The sequence below is a fragment of the Mauremys mutica genome, chromosome 7, assembly GCF_020497125.1.
Source record: "Mauremys mutica isolate MM-2020 ecotype Southern chromosome 7, ASM2049712v1, whole genome shotgun sequence".
Taxonomy (NCBI): Eukaryota; Metazoa; Chordata; order Testudines; family Geoemydidae; genus Mauremys; species Mauremys mutica.
This window is the reverse complement of record NC_059078.1, coordinates 32,125,593-32,136,275: the sequence shown is the minus strand read 5'-3', so window position 1 is coordinate 32,136,275 and position 10,683 is coordinate 32,125,593. Positions and strand designations below refer to the sequence as shown.

Sequence of the window (10,683 nt, the reverse complement as noted above, 5' to 3'; positions counted from 1 at the left end):
TTGGGCCCGGGAAACAAGCACTGACTGGTGGGACCGCATTGTGTTGCAGGTGTGGGACGATTCCCAGTGGCTGCGAAACTTTCGCATGCGTAAGGGCACTTTCATGGAACTTTGTGACTTGCTTGCCCCTGCCCTGAAATGCCATAATACCAAGATGAGAGCAGCCCTCACAGTAGAGAAGCGAGTGGTGATAGCCCTGTGGAAGCTTGCAACGCCAGACAGCTACCGGTCAGTCGGGAATCAATTTGGAGTTGGAAAATCTACTGTGGGGGCTGCTGTGATGCAAGTAGCCAAAGCAATCACAAAGCTGCTGCTACGAAAGGTTGTGACTCTGGGAAATGTGCAGGCCATAGTGGATGGCTTTGCTGCACTGGGATTCCCTAACTGTGGGGGGGCGATAGATGGAACCCATATCCCTATCTTGGCACCGCAGCGCCAGGGCACCCAGTACGTAAACCGGAAGGGGTACTTTTCAATGGTGCTGCAAGCACTGGTAGATCACAAGGGACATTTCACAAACATCCACGTGGGATGGCCAGGGAGGGTTCATGACGCTCGCGTATTCAGAAGCACTACTCTGTTTAAACGGCTGCAGCAAGGGAATTACTTCCCAGACCAGAAAATAACAGTTGGGGATGTTGAAATGCCTGTCGTTATCCTGGGGGACCCAGCCTACCCCTTGATGCCATGGCTCATGAAGCCATACACAGGCAGCCTGGACAGTGGTCCGGATCTGTTCAATTACAGGCTGAGCAAGTGCAGAATGGTGGTGGAATGTGCATTTGGCCGTTTAAAGGCGCGCTGGCGGACATTACTGACTCGCTCAGACCTCAGCCAAACCAATGTCCCCTATGTTATTGCTGCTTGCTGTATTCTCCACAATCTCTGTGAGAGTAAGGGGGAGACCTTTATGGCGGGGTGGGAGGCTGAGGCAAATCACCTGGCCGCTGATTACGTGCAGCCAGACACCAGGGAGATTAGAAGAGCACACCAGGAAGCGGTGCTCATCAGAGAAGCTTTGAAAAGGAGCTTCATCAATGGCCAGGGTACAGTGTGACTGCTGTGTTTGTTGATGAACACCCAACCCCCTTGATTGACTCATTCCCTGTAAGCAACTCACCCTCCCCCTTCGAGTACAGCTTACTTATTCAAATAAAGTCACTCTCGTTTAAAAATCATGAATTCTTTATTAATTCATTATAAAAAGAGGGAGAGAAGTAAGGGTGTGGTTTGGGAGGAGGATAGGAAGGATGGAGAAGGCCATTAAAAAATTTCACATTAACGACAGCCTTCTGGTTGGGCTGTCCACGGGGGTGGAGTGGGCGGGTGCACGGAGCCTCCCCCCACGCGTTCTTACATGTCTGGGTGAGGAGGATATGGAACATGGTGAGGGTTGAGGGTGGTTACACAGGGGCTGCAGCAGCACTCTGTGATCCTGCTGCCGTTCCTGAAGCTCCACCAGATGCCGGAGCACGTCAGTTTGATCACGCAGCAGCCCCAGAGTTGCATCCCGCCACCGCTGATCTTCCTGCCGCCACTTCTCATCTCGGTTGTCCCTCCTGTCCTCACGTTCATCCCTCCTGTCCTCACGTTCACTGGCCTCTTTCCTGTAATTTGATACCACGTCCTTCCACTCATTCAGATGAGCTCTTTCATTGCGTGTAACTTCCATAATATCCGAGAACATCTAATCTCGCGTCTTCTTTTTCCTCCGCCTTATCTGTGCTAGCCTTTGGGATGGAGGAGGGATGGTTGAAAAATTTGCAGCTGCATGAGGAAGATAAATATTTAGAAAGATACATTTTACAGAACAATGGTTATACTCTTTCACAGTGAACAGCACTATTCACCTAGCACATGTGATTTCCCTACAAGGTCACATTTTTCATCTTAATAGTGAGTGCTTGCAGCTCTGGAGTTACAGATCTCACAGACACAGGTCCAGGCATCAGAATTCAGCTTGCATTCGGCCATGGTAAGCCACTGTCTTTCGGCTTCTGTAGTGATTTACCCCTCCCCCCCAACGCATGGCTAATACCACGCTAGCTCCCTGCTAATCAACAACCTTCCCACCCCCCCACCCACTGCGTGGCTGGTAGCTTGGGGAAGATCGCCAGTGACCAAACACAAAAAAGATCCTCGGCATTTCACTCCTCCCCTCCCCCCGCTTCGCTACGTGCAGGAAAGGTTTTTTTTTAAGCTGCTGCAGTCCACGAACCCATTAGAAAAATGGCCACCCCCCTTACTTAAATTCCTGATTTTTAACCAGGTTATCCTGAACGATATCACTTTGCTGAGGATAACACAACAAGATAAAGAACGGATGCTTCTTGAATGCCAGCAGTCACCGGGACCATACGCTGCTATGCTTTGCCACTCAATGATACCTGATTACTTGCTACATGCATGGCGTGGTAAAGTGTCCTACCATGGTGGGCGGAACAAGGCTGCCTTGCCCAGAAACCTTCTGCAAAGGCTTCTGGAGTACCTACAGGAGTGCTTCATTGAGATGTCCCTGGAGGATTTCCTCTCAATCCCAGGACATGTTAACAAACTTTTCTAAGTAACTATACTGTCTGCGAATGCATCCCAAGTCCTCAGGGCAAATCAATCATTAAAAAATGCTTGCTTAAAAACCAATGTTTGCTATTTGCAAAGGTACACTCACCAGAGCTCCCTTCCATGGCGTCATTGTCTGGGATAGTTGCTTGTGAGGGCTGGGAGGAGGGTGATTCCGTCAGGGTGATAAAAAGCTCCTGGCTGTTGGGGCTCACGGAGTGCTGTGTGCTCTCTGCTAGGTCTTCCTCCTCTTCTTCATCTTCATCTTCCCCGTCTGCATAATCCTCAGCCATGGCAGAGATTACAACCCCCACCTCGGAATCCATGGTCAGGGGTGGGGTACTTGTGGCGCAGCCCCCTAAAATTGCATGCAGCTCAGCATAGAAGCGGCATGTTTTTCGACCTGCCCCGGACCTTCCGTTTGCTTCTTTGGTTTTCTGGTAGGCTTGTCTGAGCTCCTTAACTTTCACTCTGCACTGCACTGAGTCCCTGCTGTGGCCTTTATCCGTCATAGCCTTAGAAATTCTTTCAAATACTTTTTCATTTAGTCTTTTGGAACGCAGTTCTGTTAGCACTGAATCCTCTCCCCATATAGCGATCAGATCCAGTACCTCCCGTGCAGTCCATGCTGGGGCTCTTTTTCGATTCTCAGGAGACTGCATTGTTAACTGTGCTGATGAGCTGTGCGTGGTCACCTGTGATGATGAGCTCTCCACGCTGGGGAAGCAGGAAATGAATTTCAAAAGTTTGCGGGGCTTTTCCTGTCTACCTGGCCAATGCATCCGAGTTCAGAATGCTGTCCAGAGCGGTCAGTGGTGCACTGTGGGATAGCTCCCGGAGGCCAATACCGTCGATTTGCGGCCACACTAACCCTATTCCGATATGTTAATCCCGATATTAGCGCTACTCCTCTCGTCGGGGAGGAGTACAGAAACCGATTTAAAGAGCCATTAAAATCGATATAAGGTGCCTCCTAGTGTGGACGGTTGTGGCGTTAAATCGGTTTTACACTCCTAAAACCGATTTAAACGCCTAGTGTAGACCAGGCCTCACTGTGTGACTTTAGGCAAATTCCTTGGCCACTCTGCACCTTAGTTTTCCCATCTGGAAAATGGGTCAGATGGGGTTGGGGATAATGACAGAATACTGTGATACTTTTAAGAGAATTCTGATTTATGGCAACCATCTATCTCAAAAGATGATGGTATAAGTGACAAACCAGTTCAGATACTGATTAAATTGCTAGAGAACAGCAAAGTGTTATTTTCATTATAGCACTTAGTGATAGTATTGGGTATTTTCTAGACTTTAGCTGGAAGTTAAAGCCAGACAAATACCAATTAGAAATAAGGCACACATTTTTAACTGTACAGGTGATTAACCACTGGGGAAAAAACTACCCACAGAAATGGTGGATTCTCTCTCTTGTTATCTTCAAATGCATTTCTAGAAGATGTTTTAGTCAAACACAAGTGTGATATCCTCAGGGCCATGCAGGTAGTATATATATTGTGTGGATGTGGCCCACATAACACACAGAGAACTGCATATGCAACCCATGATGGTAAATAGGTTGAGAACCACTGAGCTATATCTTCAATGTGAGAAAAGAGAAAAAGGCCAGTGGGAAAAGCTCTGATTTTGAATACTGTGGGGCAGCTTGTGATGGGATACGTACAAGGTCTCCTGGCCTTTTGTTTGTATACAAACACAGTTTTGTTCCAGGCTAACTGCCAGTAGTGCCTTGGTTGCTGACATCTGGAAGTAGCATGAAGGTCAGATGTAGGTATGTCTGAACCACCTCTAGAGATTATTAGAGAACTGACGCAAACGAAGTTGAGATGTGGGTTCAAATTTCCCCCGAAGTTCAGACCTGTTTTGATCCATGGATTTTATTTGTGTTCATCTCTAGTTATTATTGGGGTTGGGAGACCAAACATCTGAAGGAATATAAGCACTTACATAATTTGTTAGTCTTTAAGGTGCCACAAGTACTCCTGTTCTTTTCATTTAGTTCAGTGGACTCTGGATCAAGTGCCATGTGCGTCAGTAGTGATAGGTGGTTTTAACGCAGTTGTTCCAATCCTACGAGACATCATTTGAAAAATGAAAAATCAGATTTGCCTTTTTTTAGAGGTTCCTTTAAATAGCAAGAGCTGCAGGCTGATTAGCTCACCCAACTGCTCTCACTGCATTGCAGCACAAAGAGGGGGAAGGGAGATATGCTGCAATGTTACAGATATTGTCCTTAGCTTAGACAAGACTCTAAATTGAGAGCTCCCTTCCTCCCAGGGGTAGCTCATCCCATCTCTGTCACTTCTTCATCCTCAGTTAAGTTAATTTGTTTGAGTTATAATGAGGGTGGTGTTTTATGATGATGTCTTTAAACTGTAGCTTTATTATATTAGACCAGAGGTCTAATACGGCGGGCCCACGGGACTGTCCTGCCCGGCCCCCAAGCTCCTGGCCTGGGAGGCTATCCCCAGCCCTCCCCCACTATTTACCCTTCCCCGCAGCCTCAGCTCACTCCACTGCCGGTGCAATGCTCTGGGCAGCGGGGCTGTGAGCTCCTGGGGCAGAGCAGCTGCAGAGGCCGGCCTGATCTGGTGCTTTGAGCTGCGTGGTGGCGGTGGCAGGGTAAGCACGGTAAGGGGGGGGGGGAGCAGGGGGGGATTGGCTAGAGGGCAGGGGAGTTTGGGGTGGTGGTCAGGGGGCGGGGGTGTGGATAGGGGGCGGGGTGGTTGGGGAGAGAATAGGGGGTTGAATGGGGGCACGGTCCTGGGGGAGGGGGCAGTCAGGCAGGTGTGGGGGTTGAATGGACTGGCAGGGAGCAGTCAGGGGCAGGGGTTCCGGGGCAGTCAGGGGACAGGGAGTGGGTGTGTGTGGATGGGGCAGAGGCAGGGCCGGCTCCAGCTGTTTTGCCGCCCCAAGTGGCAAAGCAAAAAAAAAAAAGGCAATTGGCACTTCGGCGGCAGCTCAGACACACTGCTTCATTCTTCTGCGGCAATTCGGCGACAGGGACTGAGGGACCCACCGTCGAATTGCCACCGAAGACCTGGACGTGCCGCCCCTTTCCACTGGCCGCCCCAAGCACCTGCTTCCTCTGCTGGTGCCTGGAGCCGTCCCTGGGCAGGGGACCCGGGGGATCCGTCAGGGAACAGTGGGGGTTGGATGGGGCAGGAGTCGGGGGGGCTGATAAGTGGGGGCCAGGCCACGACCCCCTCCACTAACCGGCCCTCCCTACAATTTACGAAACCCGATGTGGCCCTCAGGGCAAAACGTTTGCCCGCCCCTGTATTAGACAGTACCTTGTCCAGAAGTATGCTTTATAAATAAAACTATTATATTGTAGGAACTATCTATCCATCCAAGCCCAATACATATCTGTACAATCCTATTTGTACAAGACCAAAGTTTCAAAAGAATTCAAGTGCTTAGTTTCCACAATTGGGCTCAGATTTTCTCCAAATAATTCTGCCTCCCATTTAGGCACTGAAATAAGGGCCTAGCTTTTCAAAAACACTCAATATCCTTCTATTCCTGCTGTGACCCATGTGGATGGATTTATTCTAAAGAGCTCATCTCCCAGTGTGCTGATCCATTTGGGAAATCTGGCCATGATTATGGTTGCTGAGCCTGGTTCAAAATTTGGCCTACATAGCCAATCACTGTGCTCTCTAGGTCCTGCAGCTCTTGCTCACCTGAGTAGTCCCAACTCAGGCTTCAATACAAATGAGTTGTATTGCAATTAAGGCAAACCCTTCACATCCGGTCTCACCACCAGCTACTTAGTATTAATGGGCGTTGGAGGGAAAGTCCACTGTCCAGGAAGTTCTGCAGAGATGCTGCACCAGCTCTTGCAGCTCCCACTCCAATCCCACCTCTGCTCCAACTTCCACCACCACACTTACTCCCACCTATTTTATTCTGTATAGGTTCTTATATGTCACTCATCACAGCCTCATGGTCTCAGACACCATCCGATGGTCCAGAGACATCTACACCGAACACATCACCAGACACGAACAGTACCAGGAGGAGTGAGCCGGAGCGACTTCATGCATCAACTATGAGAAAGGGACTGAGAGACTTTTTCCGTTGGACCATATGAACTGGAACCATAAACTCACTGAACGTTAAATCTCACCAAATGAGGGTCAATCCATCCTCATCATCGTATCCACTCATTATACTCCACACTTGAACATGGCCATCATATGAACAACATACCCTCCTATCTCAATGTCTGTACTTTGACCTGTTAACCTTTTACCCCCAATCGGGGATATTGCAGATTATGTATTCCTTACGCCATCCGATCTTAAACCAAACTTCACACCCGCTGATAATCTGTACGTTATTCCCTGATAACCAGTAACTTCTACGCTTAAACTCTGTACCGGTCACTTTTTTAAAAACATCATCTTAATACAATTTTTAAATCTGAGTCACTTCTAGTAGTGCATTATGTGATGTGACTTCATATCTGTCATGTGGGGTTTGTTCTCTAATCCTCTCCCCAGGGAAAGAAGCACGTGAAGTGGAATGTCTTGATAGTGTTTGTTTCTTTAAATACATTGCTGTGTATTTATATTAGAGAAATGCACTTGCACTTGGAGCAGAAGACAGTAAAGCTTGAGATGGTCCTTAATTCCTGGGGGAATTAATTCCACAGTCTCAGTCGGACCAACCCCCCAAGAATGTTCTGTTTCCAGAACAGACGAGCTTTATTCTTACTGTGGAGAGATTCATCTGACCAGAAGAGTGGAGTTGTCAACAACAGTTTTCAGGTGGTTTTTTTAGATTTTCTGGGCACAGGCCTTCGACGGTTTCAAAGATAAAGCCTTATCCACATAGTTATACAATAGGCTGATGTCCACACATACACCCCCTAACAGGAGACATGGTGGACAGAGTGTCAAAAGCGGTGAGCTGCTACCAATATTTAGTGAGGGCCTTTCACAAAAATACCCCCCACCGCCATCCTTAGCCTGCAAGAAGCCCAATTTCTTGAGGGTGCTTGTGCTGACAGGTTGAGGGATGGGGGATTTATTTCTCCATTTAATGCTTTCTTAGGACCACCTACCCAAGGAAAAGGCAGCACCCACTTTGCTGAGCCCCTCCATATACTGAGCACATTAATGAACCCTGGGTTGTGTCATCCTGTGCCATCTGAGGTGGGAGTGAAGGTCTTGTAGGGCAGACCAGGAATCCTACTCCAGGAAATTGGTTTAGAAATACTTTTGCCTGTGGTGCATTGCAGGAATTTTTCTTTCCCCAAACTGAGCTGCAGAGGCACCAGCTGTCAGGGGCTGGCACCAGCTGTCAGGGGCTGACGCCATCAGAGGTGGGGAAATCACCCCAACTTTCCCTTCAGTTTTCAGTGGAGTTTTAATAAGCAGTTTTCTTCTTCCTACAAACTACCTCTATCACAGAGCTGGTTAAGAGGTCTTGCTGTGTAGTTTAGTATTTAGCAGCACCTCTAATTCCCAATTCAGTTACTGAGTCAGAAACTGAGGCTACGTCTTCACTACCCGCCATATCGGCGGGTAGCAATCAATTTCTCGGGGATCCATATATCGCGTCTCATCTAGACGCAATATATCGATCCCCGAATGAGCTCCTGTCGACTCCGGAACTCCACCAACCTGAACGGTGGTAGCGGAGTCGCCATGGGGAGCCGTGGACGTCGATCCCGTGCCGTGAGGACGGTAGGTAATTCGATCTAAGATACTTCGACTTCAGCTACATTATTCACATAGCTGAAGTTGCGTATCTTAGATCGATTTCCCCCCGTAGTGTAGACAAGGACCATTTAATGGTGAGAAGTGGGGGTGTAACTGACTCAACTTACAATTTAAGGTCAAAATTTTTCAGAAGTTAGTTACTACTGCTGCAGAAGAGGGAACAAGGGTTTTCTATAATACCTTTCATGCTCCAGTTGCTGCTGCAATGCAGTGAAAATGGTTGAGCCAGCCCTAAAAGGAAAATGCTTGATAAAGTTGATTCTTTCCCCTGCCTCCCTCATTTAATAAACTTTTATATGCACTAGAGCTGGGGGGGGGGGGGGGGAACTGAAACTCTGAGGCATGAATGTTAGAGATGAGGCACCCAGAGGTATGGCTTTGCGTTCTGTTTTCATCTAGTGCTGCCAACGATTGACAAGCCCAGGTGGAGAGAGAGCTGAATGGGGGATGGGGAATCTGCAGACTGGGTTTCTGGTGCCTTCCTGATTGACAAAGAGTTATTGATTCAGCCGCAGAGCTCTCTGCCAGTTCTCTCCTCCCCATCCCCCGCAGCATCCTGTTTCCTGTCAAACTGCTGTTTGTCTTGCCAGGTCACTCAGTGTAATTGTGTTTATAATCATGGCAGCTCCATTTTCCCTGCTACTAAATAATTCATGAGCGTAAAAGATGAGGTCTTTCTGATCATTCTAGTGGTCTGCTTAGAACAATGTCTCTCTTTTTTTTTTTTTTTTAGGGGCTATAGAATATTTCCACCAGTTTTTCAACAGATTACAGTTTTGACAGCATTATTAATTCTAATTAGTTTTTTTTTTGCTTCCTACAAAACAGGTTTCAGGAAGGGTTGTTATTCTTTATAGATGGTAAGGTCAGAAAAATACATAAAGATTGTTGTGACAAAAAGAGTGGTCTGTGAACTCATTGTGCTGTAAATAAAGGGTCCTTTGTTTGCTAAGCACAGTTTAATCTAGTCTAAGCAGTTTCTGTATCAATTTAACTATTGCAGTTAAGAGTGTGATTATGTAATTGAAAGAGTTACACTAGTATAAAGGTGCCAAAGATCCATCTTCATGGGAAATTTACTAGTTACAGGTTTCAGAGTAGCAGCCCTGTTGGTCTGTATCTGCAAAAAGAACAGGAGTACTTGTGGCACCTTAGAGACTAACAAATTTATTTGAGCATAAGCTTTCGTGGGCTACAGCTCACTTCATTGGATGCATGCAGTGGAAAATACAGTAGGATGGGTCATTACAAAAAGTAAAACTGTTTATTTCCCCCCCACACTGTTCCTCACACCTTCTTGTCACTGCTGCAAATGGACCATTTTGATTACCACTACAAAAAGTTTTTCTCTCTCCTGCTGGTAATAGCTCACCTTAACTGATCACTCTCGTTAGAGTATGTATGGTAACACCCATTGTTTCATGTTCTCTCTCTGTGCGTGTGCGTGTGTATGTGTTTGTGTGTGTGTATATAATATATTCCTACTGTATTTTCCACTGCATGTATCCGATGAAGTAGGCTGTAGCCCATGAAAGCTTATGCTCAAATAAACTTGTTAGTTTCTAATGTGCCACAAGTACTCCTATTCTTCTTACTAGTTACAGTTATACAAGCATAGTTATGTTGGTATAACCCATTGTGGAAACCAGTATTTCCTGTGTGAAAGTGGCTTTTTTTCACTTTAGCTTAAATTTTTCCCCAAGTGATGTAAGCAAAACCAAAAAAAATTCTCTTATACCAAAATGAGAGTATCCATATGGGAGGTTATAGCGATATAACTATATTGAATTTAAATTCATGCCTTAGGTTATTCTGGAAAACCTTTCCCATTTAGATGAGGCCTAAATTGTCCTCAACATGCTTGTAACACTTGTAGCTCTGTATTATAAGAACTATAATCTATTCTCATGCTTCAGAGCTTCAGCTGGTCACCTGCAGAAGCTAGGAAGGATTTTTTTTCTCCTGATGCGCAATTGTAATCTGGGTTGTTTGTTTTGTTTTCATCTCCCTTCTGAAGCATCAGCAATCAGATCAGCCACAGCTAGAGACAGGTTACTAGTAAAGATGGACCAGTGCTCTCAGGTGGTACAGAAAATCTTCTGTCTTGGATGCCTGGCTGTGGGTCTTGCTCACATGTTAAGAGTCTAACTGATCTCTAAATTTGGAGTTGTGAAGGAATTTTCCCCAGGTCAGACTGGCAAGGTTTGGGGGGTGGGGGGTGGGGGTTCTGCAGTATGAGGTGTAGATTGTCTGCTGTGATCATCTGGGAATGCCTCACCTAATCAATTCTATGCTTATCGCAGAAGCCCTGGGCATTTGTGGTGCCTCGGTTTCTCCTGTTCTCTACCTGTGGCACACAACAGTTTAGTCTCTTAAG

At 46.8% G+C, this 10,683-nt stretch overlaps 1 long non-coding RNA gene across 1 annotated transcript; it reads left to right on the top strand.

Annotated features, from left to right (window-relative positions):
- Window positions 1-4,781: 4,781 nt before the first annotated feature.
- LOC123373607 lies at window positions 4,782-7,006 on the top strand. The gene is made up of 2 exons (XR_006580780.1): window positions 4,782-5,196; window positions 6,495-7,006. It is a non-coding gene; the product is annotated as an uncharacterized LOC123373607 (long non-coding RNA).
- Window positions 7,007-10,683: the final 3,677 nt, after the last annotated feature.